This window comes from Sinocyclocheilus rhinocerous, unplaced genomic scaffold (assembly GCF_001515625.1).
Source record: "Sinocyclocheilus rhinocerous isolate Xijiao unplaced genomic scaffold, SAMN03320098_v1.1 scaffold633, whole genome shotgun sequence".
Lineage (NCBI taxonomy): Eukaryota > Metazoa > Chordata > Actinopteri > Cypriniformes > Cyprinidae > Sinocyclocheilus > Sinocyclocheilus rhinocerous.
In genome coordinates this window covers 1-11,850 of record NW_015654568.1, presented here as the reverse complement: position 1 = coordinate 11,850, position 11,850 = coordinate 1, and positions in this window count along the sequence as shown.

The following is an 11,850-nucleotide window of genomic DNA, read 5'->3' as shown; positions in this document are numbered from 1 at the left end:
GTGGAGTAGTTGTACTCACCCCAGTTAAGAGTTTTAGTATTGACTGTTTTAGTCGGGTGTAAATTCATTGTTTAGAACAAACTGAGGTGAACGTCGCGGAGGCGTTTTTTTCACGTGCGTTGGTGCTTCATCAACACCTGGCCAAACCTCTGCTGTCGTCCTCACAAGAGGACATGTTGCTTTTGTCTATCCTTTTCATTCATATTGTTTTATTGGTTTATGAATATGCACTATTTAAAGCCAGGGCCCATACTGAGATGCCGGTGCTTTTAGTTTTGTTTTATTTTATTTTATTTTTTGAAGAGAATGGACCGTGTCCTCTTGAGGCCACCGTGTACCGATCCAGATCCGAATTCAACGACACTTCCCAGAGAAGTGGTGCTGGTCTGGGATCAGCTCTCAGTCGCTCCGGAGGAAAAGAAAAATGCTAAACGGATCCTGAAACAGCATCTGTGTTTTGTCAAGAGACTCGGGGGGGAAAAGGGTCTGTTAGAGGCGAAGCTTTTCCACTGGGAAGGAACAGAGGTCCCGATGAACTTGTGTTCACGTGCGTTGGTGCTTCATCAACACCTGGCCAAACCTCTGCTGTCGTCCTCACAAGAGGACATGTTGCTTTTGTCTATCCTTTTCATTCATATTGTTTTATTGGTTTATGAATATGCACTATTTAAAGCCAGGGCCCATACTGAGATGCCGGTGCTTTTAGTTTTGTTTTATTTTATTTTATTTTTTGAAGAGAATGGACCGTGTCCTCTTGAGGCCACCGTGTACCGATCCAGATCCGAATTCAACGACACTTCCCAGAGAAGTGGTGCTGGTCTGGGATCAGCTCTCAGTCGCTCCGGGGGAAAAGAAAAATGCTAAACGGATCCTGAAACAGCATCTGTGTTTTGTCAAGAGACTCGGGGGGAAAAGGGTCTGTTAGAGGCGAAGCTTTTCCACTGGGAAGGAACAGAGGTCCCGATGAACTTGTGGCCATTCTTTGTAAACATCCACTCTGATTCTAGCTGTGAGTTAAAATGCAATACTTACAATAAACACCAAGATTGTCAAAAAAAGATCAGGAAATGCTTTGTGTTTCTCTTCATTTTCTTTATTGACTTAAATCTTAGTACTTGTCGTTGTAGTACTGACACACATGCACATAATTATTTCCCCCACACAAAATAATGAACTATTTTAAGAAAATACAAGAGCCATTTTGTCTAGTGGCATGTGCATCTGCAGTTTGGGATGACGTGATATCAGAATACAAACGAAGCACTTTTCAATTGGCGCCATCTAGAGGCCAACTTAGTACATTAACATTTTCTGTTGAGCACCCATAAAACTGATGGTGCATGTTTTAATTGTAATGAAATATTTTTTATTATTGATGTTGTTAAAATATGAAATTTCTAATACAATGTTGATACGATCTCAAAACAAACGCTCTTCAGAAAAAATGTTTTATTATTAGTCCTCTGCTGCCCTCATGTTTACGAGGTACGACCTGAAAACACGGTTAAACCTTTGAGGCTCTTCTGAGCACCCTCTAGCACCCTGTGGTCTCCGAAGTGCAGGCCCAATGCAAATTGGTTTACCTAGTTAATTATCAAAATTGTTCTAGGTTGAACAGTCTTGTTTTGGTGTTCTGTTTTAATGTAGAACTTATAAATATCTTCTTAGAACGTCTATTTAATGTATAATACGGGTTGGTATTGTTTTGACGAATGTCTGTTTGTCAGATTATAAAAGTGTGCCTTTGGCTCCTCAGCGCCAGACTTGCACCCAGTCCAAGCGTGCGCTGGTGCCTCACCCCATATGCATGATGTTTTAATTATAATGAAATATATTTTATGATTGTTGATGTTGTTAAAATATTAAGTATTTAATACAATGTTGATACGATCTCAAAACAACGTATTACTGAATTCATCTATGTAGAATACGCCTCAAAATTGTAATAGAAAACTTCCTGCTTTTCACACACAATATATCAAACTGAAGACAAATGTTATAACAATAAAAAGGAATAGGTTTATAAAGTCTGTAAATTAAAATAAATTTGTGTGCAAAAGGGTTCAATTTAGAGCAAACAAGCACATATGAAATACTCTAAATTTTGAGGCTTATTCTACAAAGATGGATTCAGTTGGCTGGTGTGTAGCCTGATGCCATTACTTCATGTTTTACATTTATTATTATTATTAGATTATTATTATTAGTAGTAGTAGTCATTTGAGACACACATCTCTGAAGAGTCAGCCATCATGCTTTCTGCCAGCTGTGCTTTCATTGCCACACATGACCCGGCTTTAGCTGACAGGATGCATGATGCTGCTGAGACCAGTACCAGCTTGATGCAACATCAGGCCAAAATCTGCTCTGAGTCATGTTTTTTATTTACCAATTCTTTATAATCATACCAATCATTGCTTGTAAATTGGACTACAAATGATATGCTGTGTGTTTTCAAATAACGAAATAAAATTGGTTGATTAGAGTCATTTTCTCCTGAATCAGACACTTGTCGTGGCCCTGTTTATTGGGTGAGGGTAGGGGATAAAATTGCTAATTTTGGTTATTGAGATTAAATATGACTTAAAAAAAAAACGATGGCTTTAAAAACACAATAAAAGCATGCTTGACTTAACAACGTTGGTGTTGGGCATTTGGTGTTGAAAAAAGTGTGTACAGTGTGGTCAGAGCAAACTTGACAGATCTAGTAACTGATCTGGGATCAAATGTGAGCATAAACTGTGATCTTGATGAAAATGATATTAATTTGATTTGACTGAAAACAGCAGATCCTCCAACAGTGATTCTACCATCATTCTCAACCTCATCACCACATTTTTACCATAATAAAACATTCAGAAAAAAAAAATATTCAGTGCAGTTTAAACATCGTCTGGTTATAAATAATGTGACTGTTGATGAATTAGGAGTTTATTACTGTATGAACACAGAGACACCTCCAAAACTCAGCAGCAGCACCACAATATTCATCATTGGTGAGATAATTTGCTTCTTCGGTGATCAAAACACACTGATGATCACATTTAGTACTACATTTTTTAGATACTTATGAAAAACATAAGTATATCGTCTTTTATATAATCACAGACATTGTACAAACACTAACAGTTGTTACTTTAACAGACTGTGGAAACTTTCATTACAGAATCAACTCAACTGAGTGTCACAATCATACAGTTTATTGATCAGAATCAAACACAATGGCAGATTATTAGCATCATATCGGCTCTGATGAACGGACTTCTGATTATTGTGCTGATCGGTGAGTTATTTTCAGATCTGTAAAAATATGAATATAACGTTTTTTATTCATTAAAGCAAAAGTAAAATTAGTCAATGCAGAATTTTGGCTACCATTGTTATTTTGACATTTATGTGAAATTTATATAAACATTTATATATACATCATTATAAGGAAGCAGTATACAAGTAAGAGTACAAGAGTAAATTACTGTTCCTTTTACAGGACTATTAAACGTTTTTGTATTTGGGAACAGAAGGTCTACTGATCGATCACAACAACTCAACGCTGATCTACAACCGACACAAGTTGCAGAACAGCATCAGGATCCACAGCAATTACAGGTAAATTATGTGAAACATAGTATCTTCTATAACATTTATTTTGCTTCATAGACAACTGCTTCTGAAATGCTACATTTGTTGTCCTCATTTCTCTTTCAGTACGCTGAGGTGGATTTTTCCAAGCTCCGTAGAAATATTCGGTTGAGCCAAATCAACAGCACCTATGCTGCTCTAAAGCTGCCAAAACCATAAACATGTCTATCAGTCATAATCTTTTTGTACTTTCTTTATGTTAATATAAATCTGAAATGTCTAATAACAAGCTGTATGGTAGACAGATTTAACCAGCAAAACATTAACCAGTCTGTTTTCAAAGTGGGTTTATGAAAAAAAAAAAAGCTTTTTTATTATTATTATTAATTAAAAACATTTTCTTTGATTGAATGTGATAAAATGTATAATATTATTGCTTCATTCTGGGAAAAAGACTAAAAAGTTTGGAAATCATGAAATGAATCACAATGATGTTAATTGACAGCCATAGGTGTCACAGATATGAACTCTTTTGTTGTGTGTTTCATTTAGTTTCTGTCTTCTGTTCTTGTTTCGGTCCTGTTTGTACGGTGGCCGTGAAGTGCAAAGCAAATCACAATTCTGAAAACAAAATAACAAATTACAAATGCAAATGCAAGTCTAAAAAACGAAATAACAATTCAGAAAGCACAACAACAATTCAGAAAACATTATAACAAGTCAGAAAACACAATGACAAATCCGAAAACAAATGAACAAATCAGAAAACACAACAACAAATCAGACAAGCCGGAAGAGGTAGGTATAGTTTATAAACCCCTCCCTACCCCTACCCGATACTTTATTTTCAACTTTTTGATTATTTCCTTCATTTTTATTGAAAATAAATGCCTTTACGATGTGATACGAGATTTGAAAAGGGAGGAAAAAAAAGTTCGGCAAAAGGCAACTAATTACACCAGCTCCGGACGACGCCTGCAGAGTGAAGTCATCCGAGGTGTGTCCTCGAGAGACTTTTTCCACCTTTGTGGAGTGGGTACTGGCAAGAAACGGATCTCCGTTCACTGTTGGACTTGAGGATGATCTCGCCAGTCCCACTCCGGACCCAAAACCCAGCCCTCTGCCTCACGGAGAGTCTGCCCGAGCCCACCACAGACGGAGAGCAAGAGCCTGCCGCGGTCGACGAGCCATCGCCATCGGGATCGACCAGGGGCGGACTGGCCATCTGGACGTTCTGGAGAAGTCCATCCGACGGCCGTCGGCCTGGCTGGTTCATCATCAAAGAAAAAGTGTCAGATTAAGTGATGTTGACGGCCGACAAAAGGGGGCGCTAATGCAATCTATTTTGCTTATAAGAAACCGAAACTGACGTGAAGGAGAGTGGGCTCGTAATGGCAAGCAAAAGATGTGAAGATAAACCCTGCGTTCCATTCGGAAGAGCTCATCCCTATGCCCTAATCCCTTCAAAGGGTTTACCCTCCGGAGTGAGAGCTTTGAAGGGTTGAAGGGTGTAGGGGACCAAACAACTGTTTCTTGAAGTGCCCTTCTGAGTCATCATCCCGTGCCCATATGGAGGCACCATCATCATGCAAAGAATCTGCGCAAAGGATCATGGGAGCCCGAAGTGTCCATCAGTTGTACCCTTCGAAATCCTTCATTCCGAAGGGCCCTTTGAAGTGGCCAGTTTTGAGCACTTCGGTTTGGAACAACCCTTCAATATGGCGGCCATGATTGTTTTCACTCCGAAGTACACTTCGGAGGGCGATATATCCCGTTTGAAACGCACCGAAAGGCAGTTGGGAGAAGCTAAAAGGAAAAAAAAGCAAACAGTTACATCAGGTTACCTTTGCCTGCCTCTCTCACAATACACAGCATGTAGCCTATAGCACTGTAGTAAAATCCCAGGTCCGAGCGCCCACTGCTATTTATCACTCCGCATTGTCTGGCATGAATATTCCATTCATTCATAAAGAGACAGCAGCGCCAGAGCCTCAAATGTCTGACCAGGTGCGTGAGCCGGCAGTACCAGCGACAGCGGAAAGAACAGTGGTGATTACGGGAGCGAAGGAAAGCCCCGCCCACTGCACCACCGCTGAGGGTGAGCTTACACTGGACTCTGGAAATTTAATCGACTTGAATACGGATATACTCATCACTCAACCTTCATCTGAACTGTCTGATTGGCAATATATCCCACCCTGCCTCCCTCTCCCGCCTCCTCTCGTTGATCTGTTCCCTTCCTCGACTTTTATTTTGCTGGATCCTATCAGCCCCTCTGCTCACCATCTGTGGCGTGAGCGAACCACGGGTCTGCCAGACTCCAGTTCCATTGGCGTCGAGTCTGGAGGACTCCTCGACTCCGCCTCCAGCCTCCGAGTCCCAGACTCCGCCTCGGCCCTGTGACCCTGCAGCTCTACCATGGCTTCCAGCTCCCTCTTCTCCACCGGAGCGCTTCAGTCCACCAGCTCCACCGGGCTCCCTGGTCCCTCCGGCTGCGCCTTGGTCAGTCGTCCCCCTACCTCCACCTCCATTAGGCACGAGACAGAGTATGGGACTGAATGATTATATGATATTAAACCTTAGTGTCGATCCCTGCAATACCCTCCTGCTGTTCTCAATGCCACAAGTTGATCTAGATATACATAAAGTGATAAGTAATAAGGAAATGAGCAATCCAGCAGTTACAATGGTAGAACAATATATAATTCAAATTTATTGCAGATATATATGCAGGTATATACAGATGGATCAAAAGATCCAGACTCTGGAAGAACAGCAGCATTTTATAAAAAAAACTGCAAAGAGAACATCAGATCATATTTCTGTGTTTACTACTGAGTTATAGAGTGGGGGAAGGCTTTTGGATTATCGCAAAAAATAAGCTCTGTGTTCAACCATAGTTCATGAAACTTACACGTTTTGTCCATCAAGATAATAAATATAATGAATAAAATTTTATTATAATAAAATAATATAACTTTGATGAATTTTGAAGCCTAAATAAAAGTGCCAGAACTTAAAAGCTAAACTTAGGCTATAAATGAACTACACCTCCACGGTCGCTCGCCTTCAACGTCACCACCACCATGCTTCCCATAAATTTTCAAACTTATTTTTAACACGTTCAGTGAAAAGGATTTACTCTGTATATGAATTTTAATCCACGCTACATGAACCTTTTCATATAAACTGGAATAAATACAAAACTAGAGACAATCTATTAGCATTTTAGCTCTTCTTGTTCCATCGTCCCAGAGTCAATGGGTTTTTTGAATGGGAGTTTGGTTAAATCCCCTAAAATAAGACCGTGGTTCACACAAGCTCAAGATACTTTCATATGACGTTTAATGTCTCCGACAGCGCCTGTAGTCCTATTTAGCAACTTGTTAGCAACCGTCTTTTTTAAGAAACGTAACAGCAGGGGTTCTCAAACCTCTCCATGAAGTACCCCCAGCACTGCACGTTTTGTATGTCTCCCTATAGGCTATCTGACACACCCACTTCAGGTCTTGCAGTCTCCACTAATGAGCTGATGAGTTAAATCAGGTGTGATAGATGAGGTAGACATACAAAATGTGCAGGGCAGGGGGTACTCCAGGACAGGTTTGAGAACCACTGCACCACTCTATTAGCCATATAGTCTCAGCCTCAGGCGTCACGCCCACGGAACGTTGGCTAAACGTCTGATGCATAGGGCACACAAAAGTGGAAAAACTTCAGGAGTTTCGAAGTCGTCATCGGATTGGTTGAATTATACAGGATTTCCGGGAGACGTGTGTGTCGCATTCTATAACGTTCCGCCTGGAAACAAAGATGCCGTGATGCCAAACCCCCTCACGAAAGAAGAAAGCCGTCGTGTTTACTACTGTGACGACGAGCGCTTATCAGGATCAACTAAAGGCTGAATTTTCAAAAGTATGTGAAATATTTAGTTCGCGGCACAGAATCTTTAAAATACGTCCAAGAGTTTTACACACTTGTCTGTTAATGTGGTGACATTTCCACGCCCCGAAACGTGACGCTGAAACGAAACGAACTGTGATTGGTTGTTTGACATGTCGGTCAAACAGCCTCATGGGCGGGCCTTGGCCAATGAAAGCTGCCATGGATTCCAGACCTTCAGCCGTCAGTCTGAAGGTCTGGCTACGCGAGACTATTAGATATGTCTAGCGCTATGGTGGATTCTTACCAAAGGAGCTGGCCTTGGATCAGTGATATCAATCAAAAACAACATTTTTTTCTCTATATTCTTCTCTATATTTCTATGCAGATATATTCTTATGTATTAACACGGGGGTCTGGGGCAGAATGAAAAGATGGATAGAAGTGTTAACAAAAGTGCATAGAATGTGTGAATTATGTGAGTGCATGTTACTGAATGAGCATTTTAAATTAATGTGCTCTTTGTGTCGATGCTGTTACTTTTACTATAGTAATATAATGATTTACAAAGAGACAACACTTAGGTTATGATCTCTTCAAAGATAGAAGTTGGAGGGCATCTGCTTCGCTTACATAAATGCTTAAATATGTAAGTTAATTAAAAAGAGCACACCCAAACCCAGTAACTGATTTTTTGTTGATTTTGGCAGATCTGCTGCTTCCGCACAGAAATTCATGGTCAGTGAAGCTCCTCCCACAACAGTCACATGGTCAGTGATTTCACTAATAAATGCTGGAATTTTCCCATCAGTTTACAAGTACAGAAGAGCATCAAACCGTCAGGAAGAAATGGAATCTGCAAAGACTGAGTTTATTAAAGAGGAAAGTGAGAACATGAGTGATCCAGAACCCTGCAGAATGAAATGCACTGAAGAACAGCGAGGTTGGTGTTTATTCTTGATTCTTCATTCATTCATGATGCTGAAGGACATTAATGTTATAAAGCTTCAAGCAGTTTTTCAGATTTAGATAAATATTTAAACTAGTATGAAATGGGTACAAAGTTTTCTTCATATTTTGGTTTTCAGCAAATGGTCAGTAAGGGAGGTTTGACAAACTTTTATTTTGATTGTCAACATCAGATCAATCTAAATGTAGTTTTAGCTCTTTTATTTATTATAAATATTGTATTTATATTTTTGTGAAACTGTTACCAAAATGTTAGACATTTCTCAATATAGTTTACAACGTTGTGTGTTTTGTTATTTTTTTAAAGTCTGTGTAAAGTCAATTCTGAGAATTGTTTCTAAACGCATTATAAATGTTAGAAATGCATTGTGGAAACATGTTACAAAGACTGTGAACTATGTAGAACTTAATTGTGGAGTTAAACAGTTAAACAGGTTTTCACCATTTTTGTGTTCAGGATTTTTTTTGGGCGGGGCTAAAGTCATGACTCGATGATGAAATGGAGTCACTGAGTATGGCCCCTCCCCTAACACTAAGACGTGTGTTTGACTTGAAGCAGCACTGCGCAGATCGATCGGTGTGTGACATCAAAGTACAGAGCTAGAGAGAAGACGACTCCTCATGCTTTCGAATCACTCTCGTGTCATACACTGATCGTTCTGCACAGCCCTGCTTCAGGTCGAACACACCTAATAACTACAGCGCAGTGGTTTGCCCGCTCAATCGCGAGTTACTGCCGTTCGTTACTACAGCCTAGAGGTTGCTAGCTAGCTATGCCTTTGTCACGTAAATGTTAATACCTGATTGCAATAATTGACAAAACAGCTCGGTCTCCTTATTTAAATAAGCTGCAGAGGAAGACAGGGCCGTTTGTAGCCATTTTGACGCCCTAGGCAAAATCCCTATTGGCGCCCCCCATCCAATTCAAAATAACATAAAACTGATTATGTAAACACTCAAATAGCAACAGCTATTTATTTTTGCTAAATAGCAATTTGAGGTTTTCACAAAAATTTGTTCATTAAGCCCTCGTCTAGCGATCCCAATGCTCCAAATACATAGAAATTACACATCTAAAAGTATTTTTATTTGTACGTTTTCTGAGAGGAGGACCTTTTCTCCATTCGCTTCCTCGCACTGACTGTCTTCCGAAGCGCACGCATAAAGACGACACTGACAGCGCTCTATCCCGATACACATAGGCTAGACACAGGTTTACAGTAGGGTAAATATATTTAAGTATTATACACAAATATAATCTGTTATATCTTAAGTGAACAATTGGGAAACTGTTGGGAAAAAACATCGGATGTGTAACATTATATTAGATGTTACTATTGTAGTATTCTAGTACGCATTATACTATGTTAATACAGGCCGTCTGTCGCATTAATGTTAATCACACGATAAACTGCCCCTGATTGAACTGCTTTTGTAGCTTTAATAATCAATTTATTTGTAATGAACAGACTTAAGTGATTTTTACATTTTACTATTTGTTTTTCTTACTTGAATGCTTATGTTTAGATGTAAAATGAAAAAGTATTACACTATACACTTTTTTTCTTTGTTATATTCGTTCTTTTTTGCATCAGTTATTATTTATAACAATAAAGATAACATAAAAAAATTGCTAATATTAATCTAGTAATGATTATTAAGAAAAGAAGTAGGGGAAATATTTAATGTTGCTAGATGATTTTGCTTTGGAACCTTCAGAAAACTTTAAATCAGTTTTTCTCTAAATTAACTTTGCTGACTCCATCGACTTCAAACAGGTGTAGCTCAGTCATTTTTCGTCTGATTCCAACAAATTATACATAATTTTGAAGGTCTTTTAATTGAGAATGTAAAAATAAAAACAACTCATTTTTGAAAATTTGCTCATTGTGACTCATTTTGCTAGCACCGGTCACATATAAAAGCCTGATCAGTGGCATAAAAGTAATCAGAATGCAGCTATTTACAGTATTTCTTTGTTACTCATTGACACATGAACTTCCCCTTTAAATAACGTGACACTCTGCTCTCTATGTGTATGACATTGCTACTTTTAAGCACTGTTAGAAGTGAATGAATTGATTCAGCATTTCGACACTTCCGTAAGGATGCGTTAAATTCGATAAAGCAGTTTAAATAAAGGATGTATTGATCTCGTGAATTACAGAATTTTACTTTACCAATATTTATTAATTGGCTGTTAAAGTTTTATATGGGAATATTAATGACAAATTGATCCTTTAACAATGCATTGGTGCAAAAACGCACACCTTTTGGAACAATTGAGCAAAATGATTTCTCGACTGCCACAAATACTGTCTAAACAAAATACTGATTTTGTGCACTTTTTTTGCCAAAGCACTGACAGAACCCATTGATCTAATGGCATCGTTGAGCGCTCCAAATGCAAACTTTGCATGCAACAATCAGGAAGCAATTGACAGTGCTCTGATCCAATGTGCATACAGGCATCGTCAGATTGACAGTACTCTAGCGAGTCTAGCCCAATGATGTTGGGGGATCCAGTGGGGGCGGCAATCACATTTCAGGGTGGCCTGTCTTTTTGCAAATATTATCGGCAATCATATTTCAGGGTGGCCGTGCCACTCTTTATCACAACCCTGATAAATATAGTGCCAGTGCATGCGCTCATTGGCGACCCCTCCAGATGGTGGTGCCCTAGGTCACTGCCTAGTTTGCCTATGCCTAGAAACGGTACTGAATCAATTATCAAAATAATCATTTGTTGCAGCCCTATTGTCCATAAAAACAACAACAAAATGTCTTTTTTTTCACACAGGGAACTGCAAAAGACCTAAGAACATGCAGAGAAAAAACAGATCAACATGAACAAAAAGAAGAGCTCAAAGATACAAGCTCAGATACACTTCTACACAGACTTCATATTGACAAACTTCAGTATAAACTAAGACCTCTAGATTTTCTTCGGTTAACTGCCCATTCAATAGAGTGCCATGAGTCTTGTGCTGAAGAAGAGCTGACTCAGACTTTCATACAAAAAATACTGATGATGGACTATAGAGCAAGATACATTAAAACTAAAGAGAACAATGAGGAAGATTATGCTCAGGGAACTGTGAACTATGAAAATGAAGTGGATTCTGAAGATACTTTTTTTGAATTAATGTCTTTGTCTAACAAAGGAATAAGCAAAATTGATCCTATTCATCCGATGGATGTTCAGATGGCCGTGTTTCATTGTGCTGATGGTTTCCTGAAGCAGCTGATAGTGACTAAACTGTCCCAGTGTCAGTACGCTCTGCCTCTGCTTGTTCCTCATCCAGACACACAACAGATTGAGTTTCCTCTCTGGACATTCAGACAAATCAGCAAGAGCTGGAAGATGAGAAAAACCAACAATGAAATCATCAGTCAAACCCAGCCGATCTACAAGGCAGA